This window comes from Macrotis lagotis, chromosome 4 (assembly GCF_037893015.1).
Source record: "Macrotis lagotis isolate mMagLag1 chromosome 4, bilby.v1.9.chrom.fasta, whole genome shotgun sequence".
Taxonomy (NCBI): Eukaryota; Metazoa; Chordata; class Mammalia; order Peramelemorphia; family Peramelidae; genus Macrotis; species Macrotis lagotis.
Genome location: NC_133661.1, coordinates 25,034,442 through 25,045,280, shown reverse-complemented (window position 1 = coordinate 25,045,280; position 10,839 = coordinate 25,034,442).

The window sequence follows — 10,839 nt, the reverse complement described above, 5'->3', positions numbered from 1 at the left end:
GGCTGATTAACATACTTGGTCCCAAGACCAGGCTCTGGCAATGCATCAAAGTTGGTCCCTCCTTCCTGATCTCTTCTGCTACTTCTAGTCTCTTCCAGGAAAGCTACCCCGAATGACCACTTGATATAGATTCATAGCCAGCCCACTTCTTCCTTAATTTCAACTTCACCTCATGTTGGGTTTTTTAATTATCCTGCTGAGGATGGATGTGCACTGTTTACACGCTGCTCTACAAACTCTGCAAGCCTTGGCTCCTACTGCTAAGAAGCCCGCAGAAATAATAACAACATTAGCATGTTGTATGAGTCAGAGGAAGCTCAGGGGAACCTTTCATCCTTGGCAATGCTAGGAGTAACTGGCCAGACCTTGGACCCAGGCTAGAGAGGCCCAAGTGAATTGTCCCTACCGGCAACTCCATTTATTTCAAGTCTTAACCAGACTCTGCTACTACCACTGCCACAATTTAATTTAAAACAGTCCCCCCAAGCATTGACTCCTCCTGCATTGGCTGCAGCAATAAGTCAATTAATAAGCATTTATTAAGTGTTTATGACGTGCCAGATTTGGGCTAAGCATTGGGAAGATAAAGAAAAGTGAAATTAAACTCCCCTACAGGTCTGAAAAGAGCTGTCATCAAATGGGAAAGACAAGATGTCAACAGAGAAGCACATAAAAAACCCACCCAGAGTGGATGGAAGGTTACCATGAAGGATGGGATTCCAGTAACTGAGAAACATGCAGAGGGAAGAAGGACTCCCCCAGGCCACTATCATTAAAATGTGAGTTTCTTGAGAGCCAGGACAGTATTTTTGGCTTTTCTTTGCATCCCCCGGTACTTAAGACACAGTAAGGGCTTAATAGATCATTGTTGACTTCCTTGGCATAGTAGACAGGGTGCGGGACTTCAAATCAGGAAGACCTGAGCTTGAATCCTGTCTATGATATGTGGAAAATTAATAAAATCTTTCTCATCTCAGTTTTCTTCTCTGCAGAGGGGCTATAATAAGTAGCATCTATCTCTTAGGGTTGTTGTGAGAACCAAGTGAAATTATATTATGTAGAGAATTTTGCAATCCTTCAAGTTAAATAACTGCATGCTTTCATTATAGGTGCTGACTCTGCTGAGCACCTATCCTGTGCTCCAGAAGCAGTCCCAGACAAAGACAGGACATGGCTGAGGTTGGTCTTCAATTTACTGCTAGCATCTTCTCAAGGGCAGCTAGGTGGCAAGGCCCAGAGGACAGAACTGGCCTTGGGAGTTCAAATCTGATCTCAGGTACCTGACATTACCTTGGGCAAGTCATTTTACCATGACTTCCTCACTTCCAGGACCATTTCCAGTTGTGCAGATTCATATCTGTTCACTGGACCATTTCTTACTTTCTGTGTGCCTCCGGCAAGTTGCTTGATGGAGGAGAAAGTGAGGCTGGTGCCCCCCTCACTCAAATCCAATTCATGTGCTTGTCCTGGCATCACCTCCCTAATGTCATGGCCTTCTTCAAGAATGAAGGACAAGCATCAATCAACATCTTTTCAACCAGTTCACAAATAGAATGACCGTCTCTCCTCCACATGCGAGCTCTTTCCATCTTTAAAGTCCAATCTTCCATCTATCCTAAGTTTTCTCTTCTTCTGGCTAGCCATTGATAGTTCTTTAGAATAAATGTCACATGACATGGTTTAGCAGGATTAGAAATTTAGAGCTGGAGGAGAAACAAGATCACTGAGTCTAAGTCCTTCATTCTGCAGAAGAAACTGAGATCTGAAAATATCAAGCAACTTGCCGGAGGCACACAGAAAGTAAGAAATGGAATCTGAACTCAGATCCTGGTTCCCAATCTAGCCTTCCTTTCACTATAATACATGGTTTCAAGCCCCTGTTTCTCATGGACTGCTCCAACGAGCAACTGCAAATTCCAAGGATGGAAAGACATCACACAGAAAAATGTGCTGAGGACACACACACGCACGCGCGCACACACACACACACACACACACACACACACACACAGAACAAGATAGAAACATAAACATATAAATATAGAATTGCCATAATTGCAACCACAGTTACAAAAGCCTGAGGCTAGTATCATTCTATCATTGCCTTTGTGGAATTCATTTGAAGGTTGGGTTATTCATTTGAGAAAACAAAGTTAGACAGTCAACTCCCATTTATCAAGTGCCTGCTGTGGGCCTTGCATAAATCCTAAGGATACAAAAAAATAATAAAAAAAGTCTTCAAGGAACTTACAGTCTAATGGGACGATAGCATGTATAAACAAGATATATACAGGGTAAAATAGACATAAAGTCCAAAGAGAAGCCACCAATATTATAGATGAAGGCTATGAAAGACTTTTAGTAGAAATTAAAGCAAGACATGAAAGAAACTAAGGAAGCTTGGAGACGCAGATGAGGGGGAGCAAAATGAGGGGAGTCAATAAAAAAGCTCAGATTTGGAAGAAGAGAATATGTGAGGAATGGTAGGAGTCCAATGACATTAAATAATAGTTTGGGGAGGCACAAGTCATAAAACTGGAAAGGTAAGAAGGGGTAGATTAAAAAACAAATTGATTCTATTTGATTTGGGAAGTAACAAGGTGCCGCTGCAGTTAATTGAACACAGGGTTTACAGGGTCAGATGTGACCTTTAGGAAGATCACCTCCTAAAGGGGAAGATAAACTGGGGTGAGGAGAAAAAAAAAGCAACGAGCAAACTATATCAATAATCAAGTCACCAGGCTGGCGGCAACATCAGCAGAGAAAAGGGGAGATATACGAGTTATAAATGTAGAAATAACAAGATTTGGCAAATGATTAAATATGGGAAGGGGATTAAATATGAAAGACCCAGATTGTGAATCATACCCGAGAGGATGAGGAAAAGCAAAAAGGGAATAAGTGTTCTCTATGGACCAAATACTTACAAAGAGTGCCTGATCATTTAATCATTGATCTATATGGGTACCCTCCACAGTAATAGGGAAGTGAGGATGAGGGGGTCTTGGTGGGGGGAGAGAAGTACTATAAGACCTGAGGACATGTGAAGTACAAGATGTCTATAGAATATCTAGTTCAGGATATCCAATAAACAGTTGGAATTATGTGACTAGAGGTCAGGGTATGAGTTATGGCTAAACAAAGATATGAAATCATCTGCATAAAGATGAAAATCAAATCCATGGGAGCTTATGAGATTGCCAAGTGAGGAAGAAGAGAAGACCTAGGACCTCTAGAGCCTCAGAAGACAACCATGATTAACAGAAATGACTTGGATGAAAATTCAGAAAATGGCTGGCCAGTAAAAGATAGAAAGAGAACCAGGAGAGAAAGCAATATCACAGAAACTTAGAAAGAAGAGAGAATTGAGAAGAAGAGGGCGATTGATAGTGTTGAAGGCTATAAAGAAAAAGGCCACTAGATTTGTTCATTAAGAACTCATTGGTAACTAACTATAGAAAGACCAGTTTCAGTCGAATGATGGGTTGGAAGCTAGATTAGACGAAGTTAAGGACAGAGTGAGAAGAAAAAAGTTGAAGGCATCAATGATAGACAGTCCTCTCGAGGAGGTTAGCCTCAAAAGGGAGAGTGGATACAGATGGTAGTTAGCAAGAACATGACTCATGCAAGGATTTTTTTGAGGTTAGAGGGCTGTGGATATATAGGTAATAGAGAATTAACTAGTATACAGGAAAAGATTGAAGACAAGTGAAAGAGGTGGAAATAAAAGAGAGAGAGAAAATGGGATGGAACAGAACCAATTGTGCATTTAAAGGAATTTGCCTTGACAAGACAGGTTACCTCTTCTTTAAGAGGAGTAAAAGAAAAGGAAGAAGGCATCTGATAGTATAAGATGAGGTAGAAATAGAACAAAACTCTCAGAGAATGATAACTTGGGGGAGAGGGGGAAGACTGCCCACTTTTCTGAAAATGACATTATTTCTTTTTTTTCCCTCTTAAAGATTTTATTTACTTTTGAGTTTTACAATTTTTCCCCTAATCTTACTTCCCTCCCCCCACCTCCCACAGAAGGCAATTTGTCAGTTTTTACATTGTCTTGAGAATGACAGCATTTCAGTACAATTCATGGATGGAAAATTTAGGAAAGGTCAAGATATTGGCCTTACACTATTTTGAGACTTTCATTCTCCAATGGATGAGTTGCTGTATCTCCCTAGGGCTACTCCAGAAGAAAAGGAATGTTTTCCTGTGAGAATTTCTAGTACTGTAGAAGCATCTGAGGATAAATATCACTGTCCTTTGCCCAACTATGGGCAAGGAGAGTGAGAGGGCAGGGAGTTTTGAATCATAGCACAGTGCTATTTTTTGATGAAATCTAACTCTAGAGTCTGTGGGTTCATAGGAGAGTCTCTCTGAGCCTTTCCATCTCTTTATTTTTAAAGGGCCACAACTGGAATGGCGTTTTGTTGACAAAAGCCACATTTCAAGGACTCTCACTCGTTTGAACACTTAACAAGGAGGGTTAATAAAATTAGCTACAAATTTATAGTCATGTTTTTTAAAATGTTCCAACTCATTATTGATTAGAGAAATGAAAATGAAAGAAGCTCTGCACACGTACTACTATCTCTGTGCATACAAGACTTCTACAGGGGAGAAGGAAGGAAAATCCGGAGGGAAGACACCATCAGATGGGAAACTAGTAAGCCTTCCTGAAAAAGGGAGATTTGAGGAGGCCTCAAGGAAGCTAGAGGATGATGAGATGCCAGAGAATTCCAGGTTTGGGAAAGAAATAGTGCAAAGACAAGGAGACGAGAGATGTAGTATGTTATTTGGGGTCAGTTGAGTTAGGCTGAAGAGTTTTTGGAGGGAAATGGTATGTAAGAAGTCTGGGAAAGTAGGAAATGACCCAATTAGGAAGAGTTTTAAATGGCAAAAATAAGAGTTTCTTTTTGATCTGGGAGGTAACAGGGAGCACCTGGACCTCTTGGAGCCTGGGGTTGATAACCTGGTCACAACTATGCTTTAGAAAAATCACATTGAAAGCTGAGTGGACAATGGATTGGAGGGAGAGAGAATGGGAGCAGGGAATTCTATGCAATTGAGAGCAATGAGGACTGGACCTGGTTTGGTTAAAAGAAAAGGAACATGTCTGAGGAATGATGAGAAAGTACAAACGACAAGATCTGACCATTGATTATGTGACTGGGGAGCCAGGGTTGACATCTAAGTTGTGCATGACTGGGAGGAGGGACGTGAAGATTTAGGTTATGACACTGAGCTGTAAGCCCGGGTGACTAGGAGAATAGGATTGGAGATATCAAAAGCAATAGAGAAGCTGAGAATGAAAAGGGTTTAGAGGGAGAAAGGACTTCGGATTTGGACATATCGAATTTGAGATTTCTACAGCTTGGACATCGAGTTGGAGATGTCCAAAGATGCTCCTCCTTCCAGAAGAGCCTCAAATCTATTTGCAAATTCTCTTCTTCAACTCTCCTTTTCCTTCCTTTTCTCCTGTTTAATATTCTTCCACACTCCATTATCCTGACAAGGGTCAACTCTCCCCTTCTCTATCTTAAATTTCTTTATCCATCATAACCTCACTTCATTTTCCCCCAATAACCCGGAGTGTTGTGAGATGTTTTCTGATTCCCTTCATCTTCTTTTCTAGAAGGAACTTAGAAACACTCACTCAGCGATGACAGAAATTTGAACGCCGCATACTCCAAACAAGTCACAGAACAATTTTCCCTGGTGGTTGAGATTTTCAGTCTTGTTTTTAAGCTCCTTGTGGGTGTGTCCCTCTGAACATTAAGCAGCTGCTTAAAATGGATGTGGCCAATGGTCAATTCTTAATAACTTTACAAATCAGTTCAACTTTCTTTTCTTAGTCTCAACAAAAAAAAAAAAAAAAATCCAAGCCCGCACAAGCCTCCCCTGCAGTTTGCGCAAACTTCCTCCCAGTATCACCAGTTTCTCTTAACCACAATCCACTCTGTTCACTTGTCCTTGACCATTCTTCTCTTTCATCATGAAGAAGAATCTAGACCAGTATCTGGACCTAGAAATTTTTCTTTTTAAAAATTCTCCTTAATTGCTCCCAAATGTCACTAAATTTCTCCTCTTCAAATTCAGTTTCCAATTTACTAATCCAAATCCCTCTAAATCACCTTTGTAATTTCCTTCTTGTTTTACTCAGCTCAAACTCTTTTCTTGAAAGCTCCTCTCCTAGAAACTAGAAATGGAATGCGCCTCATCCTGTACAAGATCGAAATTAGACCAGAAATTTTCCGAAAAGCATCTCACTCAAATATGGTGGCTTTCTTCTAGTCTGTGAATGTTAAATATTGAGTACAGCACCTTACATATCTAATTCTTCTTCATCATTATTACATGACCATTTACTAAATTACTCTACAAAGTTACTAAACTTTGACGTTTATTGCTAAAAAGAATTACTAAAAGAAAAAAGGGAAAAACGGGAAAGAAAACATTTGATGAAAGCTTGGGTTTGCTAATCACCATATTATACCAATGAACTCCTAAGGTTTTCTGAATATACTATTTGATGGGGATCTCATACAACTATTTTTTACAATAACCTCCAGTTTGTATTTTCTGCAAACCACTTTCTTCCCACTTGCACTTGGATCCTTCAGAGAACTGGTGATTGACAGGATTCCCACGTAGCTTGACTCAAAATCAACATAAAATGTGTTTCCATTGTGTTCTCTTTGTGTCCCTGTGTCTCTATCTGTCTTTCTCTCATTCTCATTCATTTATAAGCTCTCTCATTCCTACTTCATCTACAAGCTGTTTAATTCTTCCCAGAGTTTATTAATAAAGATGTTAACTAAGAAAAGAACTAAAACTGTCCCCTATGGCATGCACTAGCTACTCTTCCCAAAGGGAAAAATGCTGCCGCTCATCCCCACACTCTGTTTACCATGTCTCAGTTCGTTTCCAGGCCCCTTTTTAGCCAAGCTCATAGGAACAAACTCATACCATAAATTATAAGCACATCTGCAGCAACTTTAAATGCCAATTCATACCCAGGGATTGTAAATCCCTGAATCTGAAATACCAGGGAAGAATGCTCGATGGTCTCAAAGTTTTATGGGAGGAAAGAAGCATGGCAACCCTGGGGCCTTCTAAGCAGTGGGTCTATCTGTAAATGATGCAGACACATACCCCCAAAGTTTAGCCATTAAACATTTTTACCGCCCTCCACCACTAGAGATTTTCTTTATGATGCGCCGTATCAGGAAGCTATAGTGGAACTTTTCTAGAGAGATTGGGGAGGAGATGTTGTTTTTCAAATTCTCCTGTATATGAAAACTTTTCACTTTCGGTCCCCTAAGTCTGACACTGGGGAACAGAAGGTGACAGGGAAGAGGGATGATCAAGCTCCTTCCACAGAATCACCAGATGGGAACTGAAGAAGTCGGCTAGTCTCACCGATATTTTACAGATAAGCCAACTGAGTCTCAGAGAAGTAAAGTGATTTGCCCAAGGTCACACAGTCAGTTAAATAGCAGAGGCAGGACTTCCATTTCAATCCAGTTAAAAGAAATTTTATCAAACACTATCTTCAAGGCACCAAGGAGATACAAAGCAGGATAAACCCTGCCTTTGAAGAGCTTATATTCCAATGATGATGTCTGTCCTCCATTCTCAGAGACGATCATGGCATCAGATGCCATGACAAGCATATGAACTGGATTTAGCTGGGGCAACTAGGGGAGTCAGAAGGATTTGAGTTCAAATGTGGTCTCAGACACTTAATAATGCTCTAGCTGTGTGGCCTTGGGCAAGTAACTTGACCCCCATTACCATAAATAAATGAATGAGTGAAGAAAGGAAGGAAGAAAGGATGGGAGAAAGGGGGAAAGGGGGAGAGGTAGGGAGGGGAGGGGAGGGGAGGGGAGGGGAGGGAAAGGGAAGGGAAGGGAAGGGAAGGGAAGGGGAGAGGAGGGGAGGGAAGAGAAGGGAAGGGAAGGGAAGGGGAGGGGAGGGGAGAGGAGAAGGGAAGGGAAGGGAAGGGAAGGGAAGGGAAGGGAAGGGAAGGGAAGGGAAGGGAAGGGAAGGGAAGGGAAGGGAAGGGAAGGGAAGGGAAGGGAAGGGAAGGGAAGGGAAAGGGAAGGGAAGGGAAAGGGAAGGGAAGGGAGGGGAAGGGGAAGGGAAAAGAGGGAAAGGAGAGGAGAGGAGAGGAAGAAGAAAGAAAGAGAGAGAGGAGATGCTATGCTAAGTCACCAGTCTCACTTTCTCCTCTAGAGCCATCTGGAATCTATGAATCAGGATGACTGGAGATGGCCTTGGATTCAAGGCAATCAAGTTTACGTGACATGCCCAAGATCACCTAGCTAGTAAGTATCTGAGCTTTAATTTGAAATCCCATCCTCCTGCCTCCAAGGCCAGTGCTCTAGCTGCCCTTTACATTTCAATAGAAATGAGTAAATAGAACATATATAAAAATCATATTATAGGGCCTTCTTAGCTCCTCCCTTGTCTAATCATATAGTAAGTGTGACCAACCTACCAACAAGAGAAGAGTCAAATGCCTCCTGTTCTTCAACAGTTTTGATCATGGGAACGTCATACTTAATAGTAAATGTTAAAGGAGAAATTGTTTCATTTTTTCCTCTTCCCATCATCTAGTTTAGTGCCTGGTCATATTAAAAATTCTTTTTAATTGATTATATATCTGCATCCTCATCTTCTATCTATTTTTGATGGTGTCTTAGATGGCAGCAACTGCCGTGGAGTTGTCTGAAAGGGGAGGAGGCAGTAGAATAACTTGCCTCTGCCCCCGCTGAGTTTCTACTAGTGGGTATCTTTGGTAAAGTCATAACTACAGAAAGAGCTTCTCACATCTTGAGCCTCTTGATGATTTCCAACCCTCTTGAATTCACAAGAATGCCTTGAAAGCAAGGAGCCCCAATCTCAGGATCCCTCATTAGATGCCTACAAATTCAAGAGGTTCCTGGTCATTGGGAACTCTGGTTGTGAGAGTGCTTGTTTCTGTTACATACTGTTCAGATAAACAATACATTCTCGGCTTGCCAGAAACTCAGTACTTTGAGTAAAATGAGTGAGTGTAGAGTAAGGTGCAAGGGAACTCTGACTATCCTACAGTACCCCAAATCTCCCAGTAGCCCTTGAATTTGGGGAAAATATAATAGAAGCTATGCATTATTACTTTGTGATTTATGTTCTGGTCATTGCCCTTCTTGAGGCTGGTATTTTAAGCATTTCTTTCGTGATGTAAAAAAATAAACAGCCATCTTATATATGATGCTTATTTTGTACACATCATGCCTTTCTAGAATGTAACTGTTAATTCTTTTTTTTTGAAGGAGACCCTAGATGGTAACTCAATCTATGCTTAATTTCAGGTGGCTTTTTTCCCTCAAATAACTTCAAGTGGGGTAAAATTTGTCTGAGAATATCCGAAAAGTCCATTCTCCACCCCCTCCATAAATCATGCTAGCCCAGAGCAAAATCCAAGTCATCTGATCCAGAGTCAAAATCCCTCGTGAGAGGGGGTACAGCCTCTAGTCCTTAGGACTTTATAAAGATAACTATATAATTTATATGCTTAGGATTATTTTTCAAGTCTCTGTTTCAGTTTTTAGACATCATCATTCATAGATTAGTAAGTTATCCAACTAATGTTTCCCCTAGTGGGCATGCTGGTTTAACTTATACTGAATTAATACATTCATCATTGAGCTCAAAATTCCCCAGTCAATTGTGTTTGGGTGATCCCTATTAAATGCTTCTTTCTCTAGAGAAAAACTATGCAGTTATTTTGGGAGATTCTGCTCATCAAGTGCAAAGACCAAAGATGCTACAGTCCTGACACCCCGATTTTGGGTGGTACTTCAGCTAATAAAAGCTAGAATTAAATATATGGGGGTAAGAGAAGAATTCTCTTCTTTCAATAATCTTAGTAGGCAGTATAAAATTATTTTAAAAGGCAAAGAAAGATATTAAATGGAAGGAGAATCAGGACAGGACTAGTTTAGAAACAACTATCCTTCATTTGATGGCTATTAGAGATTCTACCAAGTATAAGCAAACAGGGACTAGATTATATGTGCAAAGATACAGAAACAAAACATGGAACCTTCTTGTCAGGGAATAGCTAGCAGACCAGCAGGACCAGCAGGCATCTTTTTCAAATGGGGCTCCCATAGCTGTCTTCCGCAGGAAGAACAGAAGGGGGGAAATCTGATAACATTCCAAAAGAGATGGAATTATTGAAAATTCTCAAGTTAATATCTAAGAATCAAATCCTTCCTGGATCAGGTACACAATAATCAAACCATATCATCCACCAATCAATGATAATAATTCAGCTGGGTAAGAAACTAAGTGACTCACTCAACGTCACATAACCATTATGTGGCAGAGGAAGGGCTTTCCACCAAGTCTCTCTAATGTTGAGCTTAGCTGTCTTTGCACTATACCCCATGCCTCTCCAATAAACATTTATTTAGCACTTAATATGCTATCAAGAGAAAAAGTGGTGGCCCAATGGATAGAGGAGCAGTCCTGGAGACTGGAGAATCTGAGTTTAAACCTGCCTACAGACACTTGCTAGCTGTGTGACTTTGGGCAAGTCACTTAATCCTGATTGCCATGAATCCAGAGCCATCTCCAATCATCCAGATCCATGTCTGACCACAGGATCCAGATTGCTCTGAAGAAAGTAAGGCTGGTGACTTAGCAAAGCATCCCCTTATTCAAATTCAATTCACTTGCTTGTCATGGCATCACTTTCCTAATGTCATGGATGCAATGCCCAAAGTCACACACTAGCGTCAAGTATCTGAGGGCAGATTTGAACTCAGGTCCTCCTGACTCCAGAGTTCA